This window comes from Alligator sinensis, unplaced genomic scaffold (genome assembly GCF_000455745.1).
Source record: "Alligator sinensis unplaced genomic scaffold, ASM45574v1 scaffold364_1, whole genome shotgun sequence".
Taxonomy (NCBI): domain Eukaryota; kingdom Metazoa; phylum Chordata; order Crocodylia; family Alligatoridae; genus Alligator; species Alligator sinensis.
Window position 1 is genome coordinate 534875 of NW_005842546.1, and position 11375 is coordinate 546249.

The 11375-nt window shown below is 46.6% G+C and overlaps 1 pseudogene; it reads left to right on the forward strand.

Moving 5' to 3' along the window:
* Positions 1-7069: 7069 nt before the first annotated feature.
* On the forward strand, positions 7070-8062 carry LOC102383565 (annotated as a pseudogene).
* Positions 8063-11375: the final 3313 nt, after the last annotated feature.

Sequence of the window (11375 nt, forward strand, 5' to 3'; positions counted from 1 at the left end):
GCCACAGCTGGAGTACTGTGTCCAGTTTTGGGCTCCGCAATTCAAAAAGGATGTGGAGAAGCTTGAGAGGGTGCAGAGGAGAGCCACGTGCATGATCAGAGGTCAGGAAAACAGACCTTATGATGAGAGGCTGAGAGCCATGGGGCTCTTCAGCCTGGAAAAGCGCAGGCTCAGGGGTGATCTGATGGCCACCTATAAGTTTATCAGGGGTGCTCACCAAGATCTGGGGGAATGTCTGTTCACCAGAGCACCTCAAGGGATGACAAGATCGAACGGTCATGAACTTCACCGCGACTGATTCAAACTGGATGTAAGAAAGAACTTCTTCACTGTCCAAGCCCCCAAGGTTTGGAATAGACTGCCGCCGGAGGGGGTTCAAGCACCCACTTTGAACGCCTTCAAGACACATTTGGATGCTTATCTTGCTGGGATCCTATGATCCCTGCTGACTTTCTGGCCCTGGGGCAGGGGGCTGGACTCGATGATCCTCCAGGGTCCCTTCAAGCCCAAATGTCTATGAAATCTATGAAATGAAATCTATGAAAGCACCACCTCCTTTGGAAGCCCATTCCATATTTTGGCAGCCCTTACCATAAACAATTTCTTCCTTATGTCCATTCTAAATCTGTTCTGTCAGTTTGTGGCCATTATTTCTGGTAACCCTGAGGGGCGCCCTGGTAAACAGAGTGTCCCCTATTCCCTGCTAGCCCCCCCTGATGAGTTTGTAGGCAGCCATAAGATCACCCTTCAGCCTTCTCTTGCGGAGGCTGAAGAGATTCAGGTCCCTCAGTCTGTCTTCATAGGGTCTTACCTGCAGGCCCTCAGCCATACAAGTAGCCCTTCTCTGAACCCTCTCAAGGTTATCCACATCCCTTTTGAAGTGTGGCACCCAAAACTGGATGCAGTACTCCATCTGCAGCCTCACCATTGTTGCATAGAGGGGAATTATCACTTCCCTAGATCTGCTCGTGATGCTCCTGCTGATGCAAGAAAGAGTGCGGTTAGCCTTGCTTATTACCTCGTCACACTGGCAATTCATGTTCATTTTTGCATCAACATCATTGGACATCTAGGGAAAGGCTTTTTTAAAGTCCAGTTATATGATATCAACCTCTTCCCTTTTGCCCAGGTGATACATCACCTGGTCCTAGAAGGACATGTGATTGATCAGGTAAGACCTACCTGCAAGAAACCCATGCTGGTTATCCCTCAGAATGTTGCCTTCTGTTAGCCTGTCAAGAATGGTCTCTTTGATGATTTTCCCAAAATCTTCCCAGGGATTGAGGTCAAACTGACTGGCTGGTAGTTTCCTGGGTCTTATTTCCTCCATTTCTTGAAGATAGGCACCACATTGGCCCTCTTCCATTCTTCAGGTACTTCACCCAAGCACCACAGGTTCTCAGTTATCCTTGCCATTGGCTGTGCAATGATGTCAGCCAGTACCTTTAGCACTCTTGGGTGCAATCTGTCTGGAGCAGCTGATTTGTGGGGGTCCAGCCTCTCAAGATGCCCCCTCACAAGGTCCATACCAATGGTTGACATATATTCATCCTTCCCCTGGTCATACCACTTCATGTTAGGCAGGGTGGTCCCTTTGGCCTGGTGGAAAACCTACACAAAGTAATTATTAAGCAGATTGGCTTTTTCCTGGGTGTCGGTAGTCAGCGGCCCCAGCTGGTTTGGCAGGGGTCCAATGTTACCCTTGTTTTTCTTTTGACTGTCCATATAGCTGAAGAAGGACTTATTGTCCTTGATTTGTGTAGCCAATTGGAGTTCAATTGCAGCCTTGTCTTTCCTAGTTCACTCCCTGCAGGTGTGCACCAGTGCAGAATATTCCTCCTTAGTGGTATTTCCTGTCTTCCATCCTTTATAAGCCTCTCTTTTTAGATGTATCAGGTCCATGAGCCTGTTAATCCAAGGGGTTGTTGAGCCCTTTTACAACCTTTCCTATGGGTTGGGACACACTCCCCTTGTGCTCTAGGATCACTTCCTTAAGGAGCAACCACACATCATGAATTCTCCTCCCTGTCAAATCATGGTCTCTCAGGGACTCAAGAACAAGCCTCCTGAGCTTATGATATTCAGCTTTCCTAAAGTTAAGGACTTCTGAATTGCTGGCTAATTTGCCAGCTTTGCAATGGATAGTGAAAGTAATCAACTCGTAGTCACTGTCATCCAGCTTCCCTTCAATTCGTAAGTCACTGATAAGATCAACCCCTTTGACAAGTACCAGGTCCAGCAGTGCCTTACTTCTAGCCAGCCCATAAATGTCTTGAGACTGGTAGAGCTCATCCACGCATGTAAGGAAGCTTTGAGACCAATTGGATTTGGCCAAGTGCTCTTCCCATGTGATGTCCGAGTAGTTGAAGTCTCCCATGAAAACCATGCATCAAGATTATGCAGCCTTGGCCATTTCCCTGGCAAATTCTTAGTCAAGCACTTGTTCCTGATTTGGAGGTCTTTAGTAGACTCCTACCATTGTGTCCCCTTCACCACATTCCCCTCATATTCTAACCCAAAGGATCTCCAGTCATCCTCCTTGGGTTCCAATCTCAGCTTGTATGTATGTGTAGCTCTCCTTCACATAGACAGCTACACCCCCACCCCTTTTTTCAGCAGTATCCCTCCTGTACAAGGTATAGCCATTTATACGCATAGTCCAGTCATAGAAGGATTCCCACCAGGTCTCCATTATCCCTATGAGATTGTAGTTGTTTATGTTTAGCAGAAGGACCAGATCTTCCTGCTATTGGTCAGGCATGATCTACCTGCTACAAATCCATGCTATTTTCCCTGCTGCATTATGTTTCCCACTGGACTCCCACAAATATGATCCTTCATAATCTTGTCAAAGACCTTTCCAAGGATGGAGGTGAGACTGACTGGCCTATAATTACTAGGATCCTCCTTCTTTCCTCCCCTTCTTGAAAATAGGGACCATATTGGCCCTTTTCCAGTCCTCTGGGACCTGACCCGACCGCCACATGCCATGCAGTGGTGCCAGTGGTTCTTCTATGACACTGGCCAATTCCTTCAGTACTCTTGGATGCAGCTCATCCAGGCCTGCTGACTTGAACACATCCAGTCCATGCAAGTGAATCTGCACTAAGTCAGAGTCAACAGTTGGCAAGCTGGTCTCCCTCTGATGCCCATCTAGAAACCCATTAGGAGACTTATCTCAAGCCCTGTTCAGGAACACCGAGGCAAAAAACTCATTGAATATCTCAGCCTTGCCCCCCCGTGTCTGTCACTAATTGCTCCTTCTTGTTTCGTAGGGGTCCTATGCTGCCCTGCGCCTTCCTTTTACTCCCTACTTACCTAAAAAAAGGCTTTTTGTTGTCTTTAATTTGTGTTGCCAGCCTCAGCTCTGTAGTTGCTTTGGCCTTTCTGACTGCCTCCCTGCAGGTGTAGGCCAAGTAGGTATACTCCTCCTCGGTAGCTTCCCCCTGCTTCCACCGCCTATATGCCTTCTTTTTTGCCCCTGGGCTCCCCTGTATTTCCCTGTTTAGCCAAGCAAGTTTTTTGGCTCCTTTCCCCCTTTTCCCTCCTACCAGGATCGTCTCCCTCTGTGCCCGAAGGATCACTTCCTTTAGGAATGACCACCCTTCCTGGACTCCCATCTCACCAATACTCCTATCCTGCAGTGCCTCATTGACTAGACTCCTGAGCACACTGAAGTTAGCCTTCCTAAAGTCAAGCATTTCCCCACTACTAGTTATCTTACCCACCCTACACCATGTGGTGAATTTGATTGATTGGTGGTCACTGTCCCCAAGGTGACCATGAATCTGTACCTCCCCTACCAGGTCATCCCCCAGGTCTACCAAGTCCAGTAAGACATTCCCCCTAGTGGGACTGTATACCTCCTGCATTAGGTGAAGGTCCTGCACACAGGTTAGGAACCTACATGAACGGTTGGATTTGGCTGACTGCTCCTCCCTTGCATAAGAATTTGGATAAGATCACCTCAGGTGTGCAAATTCAGCTTGAAATATGTGGCCTCCCTGTTCCCAGACTGAAGGGGACTCTCCTCTTATCTTCTCAGGAGGGGGAACTGCTATTATATCCGTTCTTGTCTATAAGACCACAAAGGCACCACTCTGCTTCTCTCTACAGGCTCCCTTTGTCATCTCTCCCATACATACATGACTCCCCACCCCATACTGCTTTCCATTTCTTCTTGCAGCCCCTTGCATTCAGGGCCAGCCTAGGGTCATCCCTTCACTTAGGCCTGATGGGCTAGATTGACCAACTCATTCCCAACACCTCCAGCACTGAAGTGTAACTGGAATTGAAGAACTGATTTGCTGTAAGATTCCAGGAGCTTCCTGGGTCTGGTCAGCTTGAAGACCCTAAGAGAAAAGCTTTTTTCAATGCCTCTGTATTTCACTTGCTGATCCCCAGATTGCAGATCTCACACACAGATGATGCAATGATGACAACTCCATGACTTCATTGTCTAACACAGCTCTGTCAGACCTTAATGAATTAGTCTCTTTCCTCACTGTGAAGGAGGGGTGTGTTCTTCATCCCCATTTTAAGGAAGCTACAGGATGCCAGTAGAGAAGTTCAGTGACTTAAGGACAGATCAGCGGATGAGATGGGAAAAGGTGTTCAGATAGGAGGTCAGAGAGGTTGGAGAAATACCGCATTTAACATTCCTACCTTTTAACTACCTTTCCCTTTCCCAGCCCCTGTCCTATAAGCCTGAGCTGCTTGTGTCAATAGCCATTCTACAGAGACAAGGATTATCTCATGGCTAGGGGGAATTCAGTGGCACATGTTATTAGGTGTCCACAGAAGTGAGGAAAACTTCCATGCACCCACCCAGGGGTTAAACACTTCTTTGTTTTCCTTATTCACAAATTTCTCTCCTCACCAGTTCCTTTACGCTCAAGAACAAAGTCTCACCGGGGACAAAGATGAGCACAAACACTTGTAACTATGCAAATGGGAAGAACCCCACAGGGAGCTTACACAGAGACCTTATAAATGTTCCCCACATTTTAGAGTAGTGGGAGATCTATACCAATTGCATGACCAACTATGAACAAGCAACGCAGGTCACCTTCAGCTTCGGTGAGTGGACTTCTCCTGGGAGGATGTCTTCTTTTTCTATTCTCTACAACTCAGTGTTGCAATCAGATTAAAAGCTAAATGCTTATCTGTATTTTATGCAGTTGGTAGTGTTATGTTTCATTATGTTTGTACTCTTATAGCTAAGCAGGGACCAGGCTTCCAGAAGCCCATGAGTTAAAAAAAAGGAAAGGAAGGAAGGAAGGAATAGAAAAAGAGAGAGAAAGGAAAGCAAGAAAAAAAAAGAAGCAGGCAAATGAGGAAGGAAGGAAGATGTAGTTTGTTAGGAAGGGATATGTGGAGAATTAGGCAAAAGGGGGAACCTGACATTGTAAATGGAGAAGGCTGATAAATAATCCCAGGAATCCTGATGTGCCACCCTTGGGCTTCACTGAGTCAGGGGCAGCCTCTCCAAAAATAACCCAGGGATAGCGAAGGAAGGTGGAGGAAGGTATTGTTTTGGGAAAAATAAGGTGGTGTGCAGTTCAGTTTCCAGATTGCACACGCCTCTGAAAAAGATCATAGCATCATAAGATCAAAGAAGAGTATGGCTGGAAGGAACTCCAGAAGGTGCTGTTCAAGGCAGGATCGCCCCTGTCAAAACTAAGCTCAGGCATTATAACCTGCTTTTAAAAATCCCAGAACAAAGGAGAGGATCAGAAGGGCTTACCCCAACAGACATGCAGAAGACCTGTTGGCTGGCCTGTGGGATTTAAAAATCCTGGACAACTATAAAGCTTGGTCCCTTAAAACTAAAACCTTCAATGCCCCTATTTTGAATTACCACAGGGAGAGCAGAAGGATGTCATGATGTAATGAGAAACTGAGGGGAGCAAAAGAGGGCCAGAGAAAGGGGTTCTTGGCTAGTGTCAGCAAAACCTGCTGAAGCCAGCCAACACGGGACGGACAGAATTTCAGCCTCAAGAATAGTAGATAGTACCAAAATGGCATTAGTAGGTACATGTCAGGCCTCTAACAGGCTGCCCAGCCTGGGTAACTACCTAGCTGGCCACACCTGCCTGGGAGCTCTGAGTGGCAGCCCTATCCCACCTAATGAACCCACTGGCCAGTATCTGGGCCTCCTAAGTGACAGCCTCCTGACTTAGTCTCACCCATGGCAGAAGGCCACAGGACAGCCAACAGGTCTTCTGCATGTCTGTTGGGATAAGCCTTTCTGATCCTCAGCTCTCTGGTTGGAACACGTGTTCCACCCTTACCTGACTCTGTTCCTGGATGCCGGTATTTTGGGGAATTTCCCTGGGGTCTGGCAGCTTGGTCGCTGATTTCTGGCCCTTGCCCAGCCTAGGATTTGGACTCTGCCTCTGGCTGTGGGAACATCGTCCCTGACTCCTGAAACCTGAAGCAGTCTGTGATTTGATTCCTGCCATCCCCTAGTGACCTAAGCACTATGCCAGACCCCTACGCCCTACTCCTTACAGTACGTGAGTGCCACTTAGGTGCATAGGGGGACACAAAGTTAGGTCAATATTTTGTAACACATTACAGCAGTCTCTCAGTTGCCTTTTTGCACTGGAATTGCCAGGAATTTAAGGGAAAATAGCTATAAATGATTAAAGAACTAGCCTGTTTTTTAATGCAATCTTTGTGACATGTGCCTTCAAACACAAATTTTGGATAAGGTTTTCCAAACAAAAACTCTTGTGGGCAAAGGTACATGAGGGAAATCCTGTCCTAAAGGGGAAAGTTTTGGAAAGAACCAAGTGACTGAAACCCTGGGGTTATAATGGAAAGTATCTCCCTGCACCCCCTTCACTAGAGCTGCCTTCCTGATGAGATAATAGTTACTCTCACAAATATACTTCTATGCACGCAAAGTGCATTGCCTCCAAGATGTTGGGGTGTCTGCTTTGATGGTGCTAAGAATATTTTCACCATTTTTTATTGCTTCTGTCAGTGCTTGATGTCTCATATTCTCTTCCTCCCCAGCAAGAAAAACCTGCTCTCAGGAGGACCATGAGTTTCAGCTGCCATCATGGCAGGTTCCAACCTCACTGACATGACACCCTCCATATTCATCCTAAATGGCATCCCAGGCCTGGAGGAAGCTCACCTCTGGATCTCCATCCCATTCTGCTCCGTGTAACTCATTGCCATGGTGGGGAACTGTGGCCTCCTCTACCTCATCTGGATTGAAGAGGCTCTGCACAGGCCCATGTACTACTTCCTCTGCATGCTCACCCTCACTGACATTGCACTCAGCACCTCTATGATGCCCAAGGCGATGTGCATCTTCTGGTTCAAGCTCAAAGAGGTTGCTTTCAATACCTGCCTGACCCAGATGTTCTTCATCTACACGTTTTCAGCAATGGAGTCTGGCGTGGTCACACTCATGGCCCTGGACAGATATGTGGCCATCTGTTACCCACTGAGGTATGCCACTATTCTGACCAATACTGTTATTATCACAGCAGGGGCAGTCACCTTCCTTATGTCAGCAACAGTGATCATGCCTCTTGTCTTGTTGGCCAGGCGGCTGCCATTCTGCCACACTAATGTCATCCCTCACACCTACTGTAACCACATGTCTGTGCTGAAGCTGGCCTGTGCCAGTATCAAAACAGACACTGTCTATGGACTGGTTCTCACCCTGGTGATTGGGGGCTTAGACATCCTCTGCATCTTCATCTCCTACATCATGATCCTCAGGGCTGTGGTGAGCCTATCCTCCAAGGAAGCACGCAGCAAGGCCTTCAGCACCTGCACGGCCCATATCTGTACTATCATCACCACCTACACACCGGCATTAATTGTCATCCTTACACCCCGCATTGGGGGTCACAGCATTGCACCACACATTCAGGTCCTTATGGCCAATGTCTACCTACTCCTGCCTGCCATTCTCAACCCCATAATTTATGGGCTGAAGACCAAACAGATCCGGGAAAGTTTCCTCAAGATATTTATCCGGGGAAAGGCTAGTTCAGATTTTGGCAGCAGATTCACGGGGACAGGGAAAAAATGTTAATGCTAGCAGAGAAGGATAAAGACCAATTAAGGCAGGGACTGTAGGGACAGCCCCCCAAACTTTATGGGCAGGCCCAAATCACCCCTAATATGATCTGTAGATCCTTCACATGTTCACCATATCCCCAACCATGGGCAACTGGTGCTGCCTTAGTCTGGTTTCCCAACATCCAATCTCACTGATTCGGGGGCGGGGGGGGGTTGCAGCTGATTGCCTAAATGGAGAGCATGGCCACTCAGGGGGTGCTCCAGTGCTCTCAGGGGGTGCACATGCAACCCCATGACCCACTACGCATTGTCACTGTCCCCAACTCTGCCTTCTAAATACACCCGGGTCTTTCTGGACTTCCGTTCCTGTACTGGCTATCATGTAGTACAGTTCCCAGCTTTGGGGGTTCAGAGATTTTTGGCAATATAAACCTACAGGTAGTAGTGTTTAAACTATTGATTTCTGGTTATCATCTCCTGTTTTGGATTCAGGACTCAGGTAGACATTAAAACCAACACCATTGACATAAACAGGATTAACCTTCCGATTCTTAAATTGTCTGCCTGCTCCATTCCAGAACTCAGCCCATTAATGGGGATGACGACAATGGCCCTCCGATTAAACTCACTTCCCCTACTGTCATCCTGTCCCAAATCTCCAAGTTAAAATGTGCATCTGTAGGAATCTGGGAGGATGAAAAGTCCAAAATCTGAAATAAGGAGATTCTATTTCAAGTGCTTACACTGATCTCATCTTTCTGTCTTCTAAATTAAGACACTGTGACCAGCCCTGTTGCAGCTCTGTGATGGAACTAGACTGGGACTCCACTGGGAATGCAGCTACATGTTAGATAACCAAATGCTACACCAGATTTACAGATTAAAAGTTCCTCAATCTGCACTGGAGAGATGTGTTCTTTTCAGGATGCTCGACCTTACAGTTAGACCCATATCTTAGCTTTTGCATATGTCCCAGAACAGTCTGAAAATACAGGGCTGTGCTATGTGACTTTCAAACACACAAGCAAGGCCCAGATTTCAAAAGAAAGGAAACATGCTCCTCTTCCACAGACAAGGGCATGAGCAACCTTGGGCACTGCTCCTTCCTGAGTGTTCATAGGAAAGTGGCCAGGGAGGGGGTCCCCAAGTCACTGAGTCTCTCCAACACTGCTGCACCAAGAAGAATAACCCAAGTTCCAAGAACACTGCAATGTCCAAGGTAACTAAACCTCTGGGCTTGTGTTGCAAGGGTTGGTTGCTGGCATTCAGTTTTTGTGTGTCAGAAAGCGGCTTTTCCCATCCTTCCATGTCTTTACCTCAACTTATCATCTTTCTCTCCCCCTGCCTGAAATGGATCTCCAACCAACACCCAATGCCACTTAGAAACAAAGGTTCCCCTCCTACTATACCTGCTGGGTTGGGTCCATGCCCTGAATATAGGAAATGTGAAATCTCGAAAACCTGCCAGACATGCTTTCCCAGGACCAGTGACCTTTCCCAATATGGGAAATGAGAGTTGCAAATTCTCCTGTTTCTTGAAATAATATAGCTTTCTGTCCTCTGAGATAATAGGAAGCAGAGTGTCTAACTCTAGCACCCTCATTTCTGGGAGTTCCTCTGACTCACCATCTCCCAATCCCAGCCAGTCATCTCCAGGACAATTTAGTTGAGTGGCCTTCCTACCCAAGCACAGGGGGTTATATATGAATGGGGAGATGCCTGTGATTTCTGACGTTCATGTTTTCATTAAACAAAACTAAGAAATGCTGGGGAAATAAATCAGAATAAAAAGGATTCATTGAAATATGTACATGCAGGTTTTGTTGTAAAAACCACCATTTCTAGTGCAGGGGAGTGGAGTGTCCTTGCCATATCCTTGAAGTCAGTAGGAAAACGTGTGTCTGCAGCATCTGAGGATCTGGTTCTTGGGGGTTTCAGAGAGATTCTATTTCAATACCCCATCTATGCAGTTGTTTGACATAAGCACCAAAACCCAGCTTGATTATTGAGGAACATATGGATTCCCTTTAAACTGGGAAAAAAGAAAACAGAGCTACGGTTTCCACCAAACTTTGAGCATTGCCCAGGTTCAAGCCCTTGCTTCAAACTTTGGAGTGGCAGAGTTTCAGAAAGCCAGGCTTGTAAGATTGTTCTTTCATAGCACCACTATGTTTTCTTTCACTAATCTCCATCTGGGAAATGGATGAACCTTCTCATTTTGCTTGTGTACTGTCATTTCCCTCATAGGATGCAATCCTAAAACATGCCCTTGGGAAGTTTTTCAAAGGAATAACTTAGCAAAAAAGATTTTAGAGTTTTGACTGACTGCATGCAGCAGCTCACTCACCCTCAGACAGCTCCATTGCCATTTCAAGCATAAGCTCCAGTATTAACAATTTTGTAGCCAAATCCTTATTGGCCATGAGAGGCATAGCACAATACTTCAACCGCACTGCTTACTGACAATGAGAAAAATAGTAGCCATTTTGGTAGCTGTTCAAGCACAGTGCCTCCATGCTTCTATTCCAGCAAAGAAAAATCATTTAAAAAATACAGCCGAATTGTGGGGGGGCTGATTTTGGAGGGAAAGGTGCATGTGGTATTCTAATACATACAGTAGCATCCACAGCAACTCCTTGACAGGAAAAGAAAATGTCCAGAAAGGAATTAATTAAGCAGCTGGAGAAGTAGCTGTAATGTCTGTAAATGTAGTTAAGCAACTGTAAACCAAGGGAATGAGGAATCCTATGACCAGCCCCATCTGAGAAAAAAATGTCACGTGCAGACAATCCCTTTAAGGAGGTGAAAACTAGTTAAAAATGAGATGTTATTTTTAAACATTACCCACAGAGACGAAAATGTCTTTGCAAATGTCTTTGCAATGTCTGCAGAGCAGGATTTAGGGCCTGGAGTAGCCATGGGTCATGAACCTGTTCAGAGTCAGCACATAGCCTACCTCCAGTCCCAGGGCAGCCCCAGCTGTTTGCTTTAGGGGAGAAGTACCCTCTCCAATGTACATCTCTGAGTAGAAATAGGAGGACTAAGTTTAGGGACTAATGGGTCAACTGTGTAGCTGCACACCTGTCATGCAGTGATGTACCAGAGTCCTGAGGTGCCTTCCATCATGTGCCTCACAGGTACGGAGGACGTGAGATAAGGCACTGATCCCCTGGATGATATTTAAAATGGCATTCACTCCACCTTTAAGTTGTCCATCTCAAAGAAGACACCACTAGTGACAGAATTCTGGTTGGAGAATGTACAGTTTAAGCCAGACACCCACTCTACTAAGCCTCATGGGTGAGGGGATTTCCCAGAGGGAAAGA